This window comes from Bos indicus x Bos taurus, chromosome 23, assembly GCF_003369695.1.
Source record: "Bos indicus x Bos taurus breed Angus x Brahman F1 hybrid chromosome 23, Bos_hybrid_MaternalHap_v2.0, whole genome shotgun sequence".
Taxonomy (NCBI): domain Eukaryota; kingdom Metazoa; phylum Chordata; class Mammalia; order Artiodactyla; family Bovidae; genus Bos; species Bos indicus x Bos taurus.
Window position 1 is genome coordinate 35,619,717 of NC_040098.1, and position 14,651 is coordinate 35,634,367.

Consider the following 14,651-nt stretch of genomic DNA (forward strand, 5'->3'; position numbering starts at 1 on the left):
GCTACAGTACATGGGGTCACACAGAGTCAGGCACAGCTTAGCAACTAAACCATCATCTGGTGTTCCTTCACATGTATTCCTTGGGAGGAACAGCCCTACTCAGGCTGCCTTCTGACACTAGGCTGGAGGTCAGGAATGCTGGGCCTGGCTTGTCCTCTCATAGGTGCTGCTGTGTTGCTCTTCCATTCTTCAGGCCCTAATCTAGTTCACCTTCTTCTTGCCAAATATACAAGGTCTCCTTTAGTGGTCTCTTTTTATTTCCAGAACAGAGAGAGGAGTGGGCACAAAGAGATCAAGGCCATCTTGTCTGAACCAGAAGCCCAAGGTGTGTTTATAACCTAGGGAAGAGATTTTATGGAGGGAAGTTGAGGAGCAAAGTGAAAAGGAGTCCACAGTAGGCTGGAGATGAAAGTCTTGGAGTCCCCTTCTTTAGACGTCATCAGAAGCTGAGAAAGTATTTTTTCTAGGTGATATGTATATTCATCTCTGAGTGAGTACACTTTCTGTTTCAGCAAACTGTAAGTCTTCTGATTGTTTTCATTAATTTTCTTTACAAATGCATATATATGATGATATCCATGTGACATTTTATTCATTCTTCTAGGCCATTGCTCCACCTTTATTATGACTTGAGATTTAAACCCTGAAAAAAAGATATCTATTGTAGAGTTTGGATTACTTACTAGTAGATGAATTGACGGAATAACAAAAGAACTAAAGGTGATTACTTAATTGAGCTCACACAATTTTATATATGCATATGAAGAGAGTTATTCACATACAATTGTATTCCTGGCCCCTTGTGGTATTCCGAGAACTTTGATTGAAACTATATGTAAAAGAAATTACTTTATTATGATAGTTAACTCATATAAACATGTGTGTACATTCAGAATCCATTAGTCCAGTGGCCATAAAGATGAGTGTCCTCATCCCCTGGGGAAGAAAATGTTAGTATTTCCATTTCCATTTATTTTTATCTCACTGTCATTTAATTTATATTTTGTATATATTTGTTAAATGTCATAATATATTAGAATAGCAATGCATATATAATATTTTTACATAATATAATTAGGTCACTGACACTGTGTTGAAAAATGGAAAAAAAATTGGAGATTAGCTATTCAGGAAACAGAAAATTATCAAAATTTGCTGCATAAAATGTTACTTAATTTGGGGGAGTTTACCAACAATTTTTTATGAAACCAGTTCAACTGAAGAGAGGCAGAATGTTCAGAACATCCATGTTTACATGAGTTTGCATAGAGCCTCAGAGATGGAAACAATTTTGAAGTTGGGTAGAAGACCAAGAGACCTGCCTGGACAGGGGAAAACTTGACTCTTGAATGAAAGAAAGCATGTTTGCTCCCCTCAGTGTGGTCTAAGTTGTATTTTTTTAAATCACCTCCCTTTCTTCACCTTTATTCCCTAAACCCCATCCTCTGCTTTACTAGTTCTTTTCCAATAGTACAGATCACCTGTTAAGATACCATATAATGTACTTGGATTCATGTTTATTGCAGATTATTTGAAGATAATGTTTTAGACCAAATATGATTGCCAACATGCACATTTGAAAAAAAAAAAAAAACTATACAAGTTGATTTGTTTTCTTTATCCAAAATATAATTATATTCCTTTTCAAAAACTGTTCCTTACATAGGTGTGAGTACATATATGTTTATATATATAAATAAATTTCCATCTAGTCAAACCTATGGTTTTCCCAGTAATCAGTATGGATGTGAGAGCTGGATCATAAGGAAACTGAGGACTGAGAAATTGATGCTTTTGAACTGCGATGTTGGAGAAGACTCTTGATAGTCCCTTGGACTGCAAGGAGAGCAAACCAGTCAATACTAAAGGAAATCGGCCTTGAATATTCATTGAAAGGATTGATACTGAAGCTGGAAATCCAATATTTTGGCCACGTGATGCAAAGAACTCACTCATTGGCAAAGACCATGATGCTGGGAAAGATTGATGGCAGGAGGAGAAGGAGAAGGCAGAGGATGAAATAATTGGATGGCATCACCAACTCCATGGACATGAGTTTAAGCAAGCTCCAGGAGATGGTGAAGGACAGGGGAGCCTGATGTGCTGCAGTCTGTGGGGTCTCAAAGAGTTGGATATGACTGAGTGACTGAACTTAACTGAAGGTATACATATGTGTTATGTATAGATCATAATGATTATATGATCATTATACATAGGTCACATTGACAAATATGCTATTTCAGTTTCAGGTATCATTATACATAAATAATATTGACATATAATGTTATTTTGGTTTCAGGTGTACAACATAATTGTTTGAAATATATTGCAAAATGATCACCTCAATAAGTCTGGTGAAAATCTGTCACTAGAAATAGTTATAATTTTCTTCTTGCAATGAGAACTTTTATAATCTCTTAGCAGTGTTCAAATAGGCAATGAGTATATTCCCTTTTTGAATTAGTGCAGTTAAATGAGACAAGTGGCTTTGAGTCTTAGAATCAAAGAATAATGTTGAAACAGTTGAGTTGAATCAAATTTCTCAGTGCCAACTCACATAGAGCTTTCTTGACAAATCCATTCCTGATTAGACCCACCTGGCTCCATCACACATGGTATGGTGTGCAGGCATAGATCGGTGTTTAAGGCTTGTGCTATCTTTTCCACTTGTCCATGCATTTTTTTCTCAACATCTTTCAGTGCTTCATCTGTCTCCTGTCTTCACTATCCAAACAGGTTATAATTATGGCAGAACACATCTAAGTAGCTAGACTCGCAATTGCTGCCCACTGGGCATTTTGGAAAGGCGCTGGAGAGGAGTCCTTCCAGTATTATGGTTTACTTTCAGGGGATTAGAAAGCTCTTCAGTTTGTAGAGTCCATCAGTACAAATATATCTCAGGAGTGAATACTGTTTCTTTATTTGATTAGTGATTAGCTGATCATCTGCTGAGAGTAAGGCAATGAAGGGTTAGTAATCAAGGGAGGATTTAGGCAAAAGGAATGAGAAACTCTTGGAGAAAGTGGACACATGATTAAGGAGACCATTACCTCTATTTTATTTAGGTTTTAGGTTTTGTTTAGGCTGGCTCTGTAAAGGTATGGGTTGTTTCCATTTTATTTCCATTCATCCTCTATGCTTTACAGTGTATGTCTAATTTAGGTATTGAAAGTGACTAGTGACTTACTGCTTGTTTTCACTGGGTAGTCGTGCTTTGGTTCTGGTATTCCATAGGGTCTAGCAGAGGCTCCGTAGAGTACTTATTTCTATCATTTTCTGCAGAACCTTAACATTTTTTGGTGATTTCTGGTACTAAGATGATGAAATACAGATAAATACAGCTCAGGTGCTTTTGGATAAAACCTTAATTTATCTCCTCCCTTCCCTCTGACTTTTCAGTCATTTATTGACTCAACTGGTCCCATATTGTGGATGCCTTTTTTGACTCTAATATCTGCCTCATTCCTTGCATGTGGTCAAGGTCTATTTCATTTCCTGTATCTCTCACATCCTTTGCTACTTTTCACTTGGCAGAGCCCTCTTTGATTTTTAGTGTCATAATATTCTTTCTGGTCTCTTTCTCTTTCTCTACCAGCCCCAACAGCCACAACTCCTCAATCCACATTGAAGTTTCTCTTTTCTAATTCTGGACATTCTGGTCTCTTGGACTAAATGTTCTTGGTTTTCTGTTGCTTTGTAGAATAAAGACAAACTCTCCAAATTGACATATATGATTCTCCCTAATGCATAAAAATCCATACAAGTATTTCTCCACTCTAACCCTACAATAATATATACAGTATATCATGGGAACATAGTCATGAGAGATACAACATGTATGGTAAAACATGAACATTTCTTGTGTTTTTGTCAGACTTGATTATTCACTAATACCTTATAATGCTATACATATTAATATCTCAGTTTCCTTGATCTAAGATGTCAGAGATCCTTTTTCATAAGATGATCCTAAATGAATTGACAGATATACCGCTTTCCTATTTTTCCACTCAATATCCCATCAAACTTTCAAAACTGTATCATAAAGCCATCCCATTTGTGTCACTCCTATGACACACTTAGATGGCTCCTAGCTTTACTTCAATCCACTGCAGCACCGTGTTCACATCACATCTTATTGTTTTTCACTCTACAATGTAATGTAGCAATTTGTGTGTTTATATCACCCTCTGCTTTTTCACAACTTGCGGGTCTACTACTGAAAAAAATAAATGTTTTTAAACCTCAGTTTAAGTCTCACTGTATCCATGACATGTGACTTACTAATCTATAAGGTCAGTGAACTTCAGAAGTTCTTCATTTATTTGTTTCCATTCGGTAACCACTGCTACTGAATTTAATATAGCAGGGCCATTTCTTCAAATGTAATCTTACATGGAAATCTGTAAAAGAGGGGGAAATCAATGCTTTCTGGATGGCAAGGGAGTGATTGTTAAATTCTGTCCAAATATCCCCTCTTTGGCTATTCCTGACTGACTCTATAGGATCTGTTAAATATTGTCTGAAATCTACAGTATTCACTTTAATTGTCACTGTCAAGCAAGCATAGAGCTCTCAATGTCACCACCTCTGTACTTGATGTAAAGTCCTAAATTTATGCTTGAAATAAATTTTATAAGAGACAAATACATGAAGATGTATGGTCTATTGGTGAGTGTATGTTTCCTCCAATTGCACTGTCCCCCTTATTGCCAAATTTTCCCTGTAATAAACACCATCCACTCTGCTGGAAATATCTAACATTGAAGGAAAGAAAGTTAAGCAAGTAACAAAATAGAATTAGATGTTTTGGGCAGTAAATGACTTAGAAAGTGCTTACAGGGTTTTTTCATGGTCTTTTACCTTTTGAAAAAAGAAAGTGAAAGTACAAGAAAGCTGACACTTTACATGCATGAAGGGGCCTAAGGAGGGATTGATAGATTGCTTTGGGGCAGAGTATTCTGTCATGTTCTAAAAGGTTTGGGTCATCCCAGGTAGAGGCAGGGGCAGGACTCAGGCAAGAATAACCCTGCCTATGAGAGAAGAGGTTGGTTTTGCTGGACAGTGTTCCTGTATGTAGGTGAAAGGTGTCTTCGCCTAAAAGAAGATAATTTGGCTGGATTCTGCCCTGAAGAGTTGCCAAGCTTTGCTCATTTCTAGAACTGTGGCCTTTAGTAACAACAAAAGAATACTCCTAATATAAAGAACAATTTCAGAAAAAAGGAGAGAAGAGAAAATGGAAATAAAAGGGAATATGTATGAGATATTTGCTCCTAGGATATTAAAGCATATATATTTGAGTCTTTAAAAATAAAGTGTTCTAACAGCATTTCTGTGATTATGGTTTCATTGTGTCTGCCCTCTGGTGCCTCTCGCAACACCTACTATCTTACTTGGTTTTCTCTTACCTTGGACGTGGGGTATCTCTTCACGGCTGCTCCAGAAAAGCCCAGCACTTGCTCCTAACCTTGGACGAGGGGTATCTCCTCGGCCGCCCCTCCTGACCTTGAACGTGGAGTAGCTCCTCTCGGCCCTCCTGTGCCCACGCAGCCTCCACTCCTTGGACATGGGGTTGCTCCTCTAGGCCGCTGCCCCTGACCTTGGACGTGGGGTAGCTCCTCTCAGCCGCTCCTGTGCCACCGCCCCTGACCTCAGACATGGGGTAGCTCCTCTCTGCCATGCTTCTGTGTGGTCCGTCACAGCCGGCACGCTTCTGGGGGGTCTGCACAGAAAATTACTCAATCTAATCAGACGGACCGCAGCCTTGTCTAACTCAATGAAACTAAGCCATGCCGTGTGTGGCCAGCCAAGACAGACGTGTCATGGTGGAGAGGTCTGACTGTGGTCCACTGGAGAAGGGAATGGCAAACCACTTCAGTATTCTTGCCTTGAGAACCCCATGAACAGTATGAAAAAGGCAGAATGATAGAATACTGAAAGACGAACTCCCCAGGTTGGTGAGAGCCCAATATGCTACTGGAGATCAGTAGAGAAATATCTCTAGAAAGAATGAAGGCATGGAGCTAAAGCAAAAACAATACCCAGTTGTGGATGTGACTGGTGATAGAAGCAGGGTCCGATGCTGTAAAGAGCAATATTGCATAGGAACCTGGAATGTTAGGTCCATGAATCAAGGCAAATTGGAATTGGTCAAACAGGAGATGGCAAGAGTGAACATCGACATTCTAGGAATCAGTGAACTAAAATGGACTGGAATGGGTGAATTTAACTCAGATGACCATTATATCTACTAATGTGGGCAGGAATCCCTTAGAAGAAATGGAGTAGCCATCATGGTCAACAAAAGAGTCGAAAATGCAGTACTTGGATGCAATCTCAAAAATGACAGAAAGATCTCTGTTCGTTTCCAGGGCAAACCATTCAATATCACAGTAATCCAAGTCTATGCCCCAACTAGTAATGCTGAAGAAGCTGAAGTTGAACAGTTCTATGAAGACCTACAAGATCTTTTAGAACTAACACCCTAAAAAGATGTCCTTTTCATTATAGGGGAGTGGAATGGAAAAGTAAAAAGTCAAGAAACACCTGGGGTAACAGGTTAACTTTGGCCTTGGAATACAGAATGAAGCAGGGCAAAGGCTAAAAGAGTTTTGCCAAGAGAATGCACTGGTTATACAAACACCGTCTTCCAACAACACAAGAGAAGACTCTACACATGGACATCACCAGATGGTCAACACTGAAATCAGATTGATTACATTCTTTGCAGCCAAAGATGGAGAAGCTCTTTATAGTCAGAAAAACAAGCCTGGGAGCTGACTGTGGCTCAGATCATGAAATTCTTATTGCCAAATTCAGACTTAAAGTGAAGACAGTAGGGAAAACCACTAGACCATTCAGGTATGACCGAAATCAAATTCCTTATGATATACAGTGAAAGTGAGAAATAGATTTAAGGGACTAGATCTGATATATAGAGTGCCTGATGAACTATGGATGGAGGTTCATGACACTGTACAGGAGACAGGGATCAAGACCATCCCCATGGAAAAGAAATGCAAAAAAGCAAAATGGCTGTTTAGGGAGGCCTACAAATAGCTGTGAAAGAATAGAAGTGAGAAGTAAAGGAGAAAAGGAAAGATATAAGCATCTAAATGAAGAGTTCCAAAGAATAGCAAGAAGAGATAAGAAAGCCTTCCTCAGCAATCAATGCAAAGAAATAGAGGAAAACAACGGAATAGGGAAGACTAGAGATCTCTTCAAGAAAATTAGAGATACCAAGGGAACATTTCATGCAAAGAAGGGCTCGATAAAGGATAGAAATGGTATAGACCTAACAGAAGCAGAAGATATTAAGAAGAGGTGGCAAGAATACACAGAAAAACTATGCAAAAAAGATCTTCATGACCCAGATAATCATGATGGTGTGATCACTCACCTAGAGCCAGATATCCTGGAATGTGAAGTCAAGTGGGCCTTAGAAAGCATCACTATGAACAAAGATAGTAGAGGTGATGGAATTCTAGTTGAGCTATTTCAAATCCTGAAAGATGATGCTGTGAAAGTGCTGCACTCAATATGCCAGCAAATTTGGCCACAGGACTGGAAAAGGTCAGTTTTCATTCCAATCCCAAAGAAAGGCAATGCCAAAGAATGCTCAAACTACTGCACAATTGCACTCATCTCACATGCTAGTAAAGTAATGCTCAAAATTCTCCAAGCCAGGCTTCAGCAATACGTGAACCATGAAATTCCAGATGTTCAATTTGGTTTTAGAAAAGGCAGAGGAACCAGAGACCAAATTGCCAACATCCACTGGATCATGGAAAAAGGAAGAGAGTTTCAGAAAAACATCAATTTCTGCTTTATTGTCTATGCCAAAGCCTTTGACTGTGTGGATCACAATAAACTGTGGAAAATTCTGAAAGAGATGGAAATACCAGACCACCTGACCTGCCTCTTAGGAAACCTATATGCAGGTCAGGAAGCAACAGTTAAAACTGGACATGGAACAACAGACTGGTTCCAATTGGAAAAGGAGTACGTCAAGGATGTTTATTGTCACCCTGCTTATTTAACTTATATACAGAGTACATCATGAGAAATGCTGGGCTGGAAGAATCACAAGCTGGAATCAAGATTGCTAGGAGAAAATCAATAACCTCAGATATGCAGATGACACCACCCTTATGGCAGAAAGTGAAGAGGAACTAAAATGCCTCTTGATGAAAGTGAAACAGGAGAGTGAAAAAGTTGGCTTAAAGCTCAACATTCAGAAAACGAAGATCATGGCATCTGGACCCATCACTTCATGGGAAATAGATAGGGAAACAGTGGAAACAGTGTCAGACTTTATTTTTTGGGACTCCAAAATCACTGCTGATGGTGATTGCAGTCATGAAATTTAAAGATGCTTACTCCTTGGAAGGAAAGTTATGACCAACCTAGATAGCATATTCAAAAGCAGAGACATTACTTTGCTAACAAAGGTCCGTCTAGTCAAGGCTATGGTTTTTCCTGTGGTCATGTATGGATGTGAGAGTTGGATTCTGAAGATAACTGAGCACCGAAGAATTGATGCTTTTGAACTGTGGTGTTGGAGAAGACTCTTGAGAGTCCCTTGGACTGCAAGGAGATCCAACCAGTCCATTCTGAAGGAGATCAGCCCTGGGTATTCTTTGGAAGGACTGATCCTAAAGCTGAAACTCCAGTACTTTGGCCACCTCATGTGAAGAGTTGACTCATTGGAAAAGACTCTGATGCTGGGAGGGATTGGGGGCAGGAGGAGAAGGGGATAACAGAGGATGAGATGGCTGGATGGCATCACTGACTTGATGGACGTGAGTCTGGGTGAACTCCAGGAGTTGATGATGGACAGGAGGCCTGGCATGCTGAAATTCATGGGTTCACAGAGTCAGACATGACTGAGCAACTGAACTGAACTGAACAGCATTTCATCTTTTACTACCCAAGTCCTTGACTCACTTTCCCTTTGCTGCTCTTCCTTCCTTCTGTCTCTCTCTTCCTTCCCTCTTATTCATCCCACTTTTCCTTATACTTTTTGATTTCCCATTTTCTGTTTACTAAAAATTACTGCTAAAGCCCTAAAAATGCTGCAACATCAGTCCAGCAACATCACTGACTTCTTAGCAGAGCCAGTCAAGAAATTGGCCCTCATCCCAGGTTGTTTGGAGGCTGTTGAAGAGGCTGAGAAATGCTAATCCAGTCACACTGATCCAGTCTTAGTAGAGAATCACTCTATTTGGAGGATTTTATAATTCAGGGACCTTCTAGGGCAGGTATGTAAGGCCAAATAATTAATGACAAGGATAGTTACTCTAAAAGAAAGAGAGAATGGCATCTCACTTCTCAGATAAATGTGTTTTTAAATCCAGCGTTCTGATCTACTTGGTGTCTATGTGACCAGTTGGACAATTGTCCAGAGGCTCCTGGCAGTGGACAGATGCACACCAGTATCTGCCATTCAATTGTTCAGAGTGTTTATGATACATGAGTTTCTGTGGGTCAGTTAGTAGGTATCTAACTGTGGGCTACTTAATTTTCTCCAGATGGTGCTTGCAGAGTGAGGGAAACAGAGAGGCTCTGGTGAATACTGCAGGTGGGGAGTTGTGGGTTCCAGAATATATACCCTGATTAAAAAAGAAATATGAAGTTGGGGATCACCAACTTGTGAATGTCCTGGAAAATCAAAGGGATACACCAGAAGAGAAACACTTGTCAGTCAGGGGGAATTTCAGATCAGTCTATCTGGACCAAGAGAAGGCTACAACAGCACCATGTAAGTCAGTGATGTCAGAACTTTCCCATCTTGTTACCATTTACCCTGTTTCAACATGGCCCAAGGAAGAAGATCCAGAGAGGGAGAGAGAAGGAACCTTGCAAAAATGGACACATCTGCACTTCCTGGTAGGTCCCCTGGGCCTCAGCAGGGGAGAGGGAGACATTGAATAGGCTGAATATGAGATGGAGCTGACACTTGACTGACCTGGACTTGTGAAACCCAGAGTGATAGAATGTATGGAATGGCTGCAAGGTGATGCTGGAAATGAGGATGCAATGGAGTGTGGGTGATGACAGCCAGTGCAGGAGGATGAGCCAGTTCACCTTTGTATCCGCTATGGTCTCAGCCTTTGTGTCCCCCAGAAATATCATATGATGAAATCCTGAGTCCCATCCATAGGTGGTGCCTTTGTGAGGTGATGGAGTTATAAGGATGGAGCCTCTTCACTGAGATGACCACTTATATATATAAGAGACATACAGAGCTCCCAAGCCCTCTGCCATGTGAGGATATAGTAAGAAGTGTGTGACCAGAATGGACCCTGCATGACCACGCTGTGGAAATCCATTTTATTGTTTTAAAACCTGTGATATTTTGTTATAGCAACCCAGAAGGACTACGACAGCATCCTAACAATCTTTAGACAGTTCAGTAAAGCTCATGCTATTTATACAAAGGTGCCAAGCATTTATATTGTCTGGTATAACACTGTGATAGTTGGCTGACAGATCATGGCTGGGTTTCATAAAGAATCCCGAGAATTCAGTCTTCTTGGTAGCATGACCAGAACCATGAACAATTGTCTAATTCTTTGATTCTAATAACTTGACCCACTTGAAGTGGCTGTGATTCTTAAGTAATTTTTAATGGTCTTCTTTGTAATGCCAGCTTCCTCTATTTGTAACTAATTTTAATAGGAGCTTCATTCTTTCAATTGTAGGCGTGGATTTTCTTTTGATTTTCTATTAAATGAAGATAGGAAATGTCAACAAATTGCCCTCTTAGATTTTGACATCTCTACAGAGTCTGTGTTTATTTTTTAAGAGAAGACCCATTTCACAGAGCATGCATTAAAGAGCTGTAAATTTCAAAGAAGCTTGCTATGGGATAGATCATTATGACCATCTCAGAGCTGGATGGGATGGATGTGGATTTAGCACGTTTTGTGGGTTCGGCACGCCAGGATCTTGATGTACATGTCAACTTTATGTGAATCCCTGTGCAGGCACTGGGATAGGTTATAAAATTCAGAATGATGCCTATCTTCATCACTGGACGTCAGGGATGGGAGTCCTGACCAGTAAATACGAGCCTTGTACATCTTCCACCTGACTGGAAAAATAATCTGGACACCCAAAAGATAATGGCATCTTATGCATTTTATTAGTTAGCTTATTTTGTCCCTTCTAATTATCTAATTGTGATCTGGGGAAGACATACAAATATAAAACTCTCTAGATATGGATTTTGGAGCCAGCCTATGAGAAAACTATTAAGAATCTAAAAAGTAGAAACATAACTCAAGTTGTTTTAACTTTCTCTTTCCTTCCTTCCCACTCTCTTCCTTTGATTTGAGGAGAACAGAGAAAGAAGACAAGTGGAATTTGAATAGCAGATGTCCTGGGTTACTTTGAAGAAAATGCTGATCTTGGAAATTCTGTACTCTTGCTGTCTTACTTTTGAAAATACTTCAACCACCTGTGCCCAGGAAGAAGCAAGCTTTTGGTGGAATTGTATACAATGCAGGGAAGGCTGCACATGTCAAAAATTGCAGTGAAATTCTGATTCCTTTACAGTAGAATTTATCACTATGAATGACTAGGCTCCTGCTTTATGTAGTAGGAGTCTAGAATATAGAAGTCATGAATCTTTTTCTTACAAAATGAGATATTTCCAAACTCCTTACGCATTACAGAGGTCACTCTTTTATTCATGAAGAAAGCAAGAAAACCCTCTGCAGGACGCTCACCTGGCTGAATTGCCTCTCTATGAATCCTTGTAGTTTGTCTGAATTTTTCTCATTGTCTATGGCACTTGTAGGATAGCATCTCAGACTTCTTTCAAACTCAGCAGCTCTTTGACTAGATGATACAGAGGTCTATTCCAGGAGTACAGTAACATGAGTGTCCACTTACTAAGGTCTTCATTCTAAGCAACCATAAGAAACAATCTCATTAAAATAATCACAATTCACTGGTTTTGGTAACATGTGATCTTTGCTCAGAGCAGCTGACCTAAAAAACTTTTGGTTATTCCTATGTGTATGCAGAGATTTTTGAAGGTAGTAAAAGTTGCAAAAGTATAAAATGTAAGCTATTAGTTCACACTTGGCTGAATTTTTAAACATCTAGGTTATTTTAGGAACTGATTCCTCTGATGTGTTCTAATTTATAACATAAAGAATTTTCCTTTTTCCTCTGAAATTCTACCACCACTCAGTGAGTTCTTTTGTGTTTGTATATTTCCGTGAGAGAATCTAAGTATTTACGCAAGTGAGTATGTGCTGCAGTGCCTGACCCAGGAAAGAGGGATTCCACCTGTGCCCACATAATTGTCACCCAGTGATTCATTCGTATTAATGAATCAGATGAGTCTTTCATATTGATTTTTGATCGATAATTGTTGTATGATATTAGAACAAAGAAACAATGAGGAAGACATGATATTCCTAAACAGGCTTCTCTCCTCAGCTGATCCCAACACCAGCCCCCTGCTGAAATCAGAACAGTCTGTTTTGTTGACATGTGTCCGGGCAGAAAATGGAACAGCGTTGTCTTTAGTAACAGCATCAGTGGGATTCACAGTGGAGGGTCCCCCCTAGTTCACTACTACTGGCAGAATTGAGCCTGAAAATCCCAGGGGCTGAAGATCTCTAGTTAATATGCTTGATTTCTTTACAGCCATGAACTGTTTTACAGAGAACTGAATAGGATTAAATATAGTAATGCACATAAAGTGCTTATAAAATGTATGTCCATGTAGTAACTCTCAATAAACTTTAAATTTAACCTTATTGAAAAATCCCTCCTCCTCCTCCACTTTGACATTTTTCCTTTACTTGATCATCCTCTTTATTAGTGAGCTTAACAGAGGAAAAGAATTTTGGTATCATTAAGAAAGTTGTAGAGAGAGAAGATAGTATTTTAAGGGGGGATGCATGTGAAGATATATTAAATAATGTTAGGATGAAGGATAATGCAGGAAATCAGAAAGGAGAGATTATAACAGTGAAAATTTGGAGCTGCCATAAATGATTGAGGCTTGACATGTAAACTGTGTTGTCCTCAGAACAGAGGCGATTGTTGTGGCCATGAGAAGCAAGGCAATGTTTATAGGCCATTTGGGGGAGACTTACAAATTAAGAATAAAAGGTGACAGAAGAGTCATTGAGAATGACGAGTGAAGGAGGTGTCAGAGAAGTAGAAGCAGAATCAGGAGAGCCTTGAAAGGAAGACGCGATGGCTCAGATGGTGCCATATAGGACCCCACGTAGCAGTCACTAGTAACATGGAGTACTCAAAACTGGGTGTGTTTCTTACATTTCATGAATTTTGCAATCTTATATTTTATACATGAAAATTCCCATTCATTTCCTGTTTTCATACAGTATAATAGCTGTAATCCTGTGTCTCATGCATTGTTTGAACTAAACATGTCTGCATGGACAATTTATAGATCTGTTATTTATGTTGCTTCTACATATCTTTAGTCATCCCTTGTTTCTGCTTATGCTTCATTAATTGCATAATGTAATTTATCTTCAGTTGCTTACAATTCCTTCAGCTTTTTCTGTATGTACACTTACCATTACCTCTGATAATCTGAAGCCTGGTAAGCTACATACTGTCTCATTTGATCTGGTAAAAAAAAACCCAGGTGAAAGACTCATGTTCATCTGTTGGGCTTTTTCTCTTTCTTCAGGAGTATGAAGGGAATTGGTGTGGCAGCTCTTGGTGGCATTGATATCGTACTGTTTGCCCTGGGCATATTTTTCATCCTGAAAGTGATCATGCAATTAGTTAGTATTGTTGGGCATTCAGTAGATGAACCCATTAACAGAACACTAACATGCGTGATAGATGTGTAATTTTTTTAATAGGGGGGCATCACAAAATTTGAAAGTCATTCCTTTCCTACTTTTTCTATACATTGTCTCTATACATATGATTTACATAAAACTTTTCTAAGTTTAAACTTTCCCCTTCTCTGTTTTATCATTATCTTTTTTTTTCTTAGTATTTGAACCAACTATAGTACATAAGTACCAATAATTGGTGCCCCCCAGGTGACGGTAGTGGGAAAGAACATTCCTGCCAATGCAGGAGATATAAGAAGACTCAGGTTTGATCCCTAGGTGAAGTGCATTCCTTGCAAGAGGGCACAGCAGCATACTCCGGTATTCTTGCCTGGCCAATCCTATGGACAGAGGAGCCTGTTGGGCTACAGTCAGTAGGGCCGCAAAGAGTTGGACACAACTGAAGTGGCTTAGAATGCATGCATGCACCTATATTTTACCATTTAACCTCTTGTTTACTGTGGGTTAGAACCAATATATTCCCTTATACGGTGTTATACAGTTATGACTCTGACTTATCTCTGAATCCGCACACCAAAAGCTTAGTGTTCATTCCAGGTGCAGAATACAATCTTTTTTATGCTGACAAAATAGTACGTCAGAAAAACATGGCATAAAGTAACAGGAAATACTAAGCAATGGACTAAGAATAATAAGAGTAGAAAAATCTAGCTAACATATTGATAGAGAAAAAGTAATCTTTAGTGAAAGTTATGAACATTTCAAGAGATTACTTGGAAGAGTTGGGAAAAAAAATGGACAGTCAAAAATGGAGGATGAAGCAAAAAGTAGTGAGAAAAAAGGACTACATGA

The 14,651-nt window shown here is 39.3% G+C and overlaps 1 long non-coding RNA gene across 1 annotated transcript; it reads right to left on the minus strand.

Annotated features, from left to right (window-relative positions):
- Positions 1 to 239: 239 nt before the first annotated feature.
- Positions 240 to 5,540, minus strand: LOC113881876. The gene is made up of 2 exons (XR_003508190.1): positions 5,409 to 5,540; positions 240 to 643 (listed from the first exon to the last, which is right to left on the minus strand). It is a non-coding gene; the product is annotated as an uncharacterized LOC113881876 (long non-coding RNA).
- Positions 5,541 to 14,651: the final 9,111 nt, after the last annotated feature.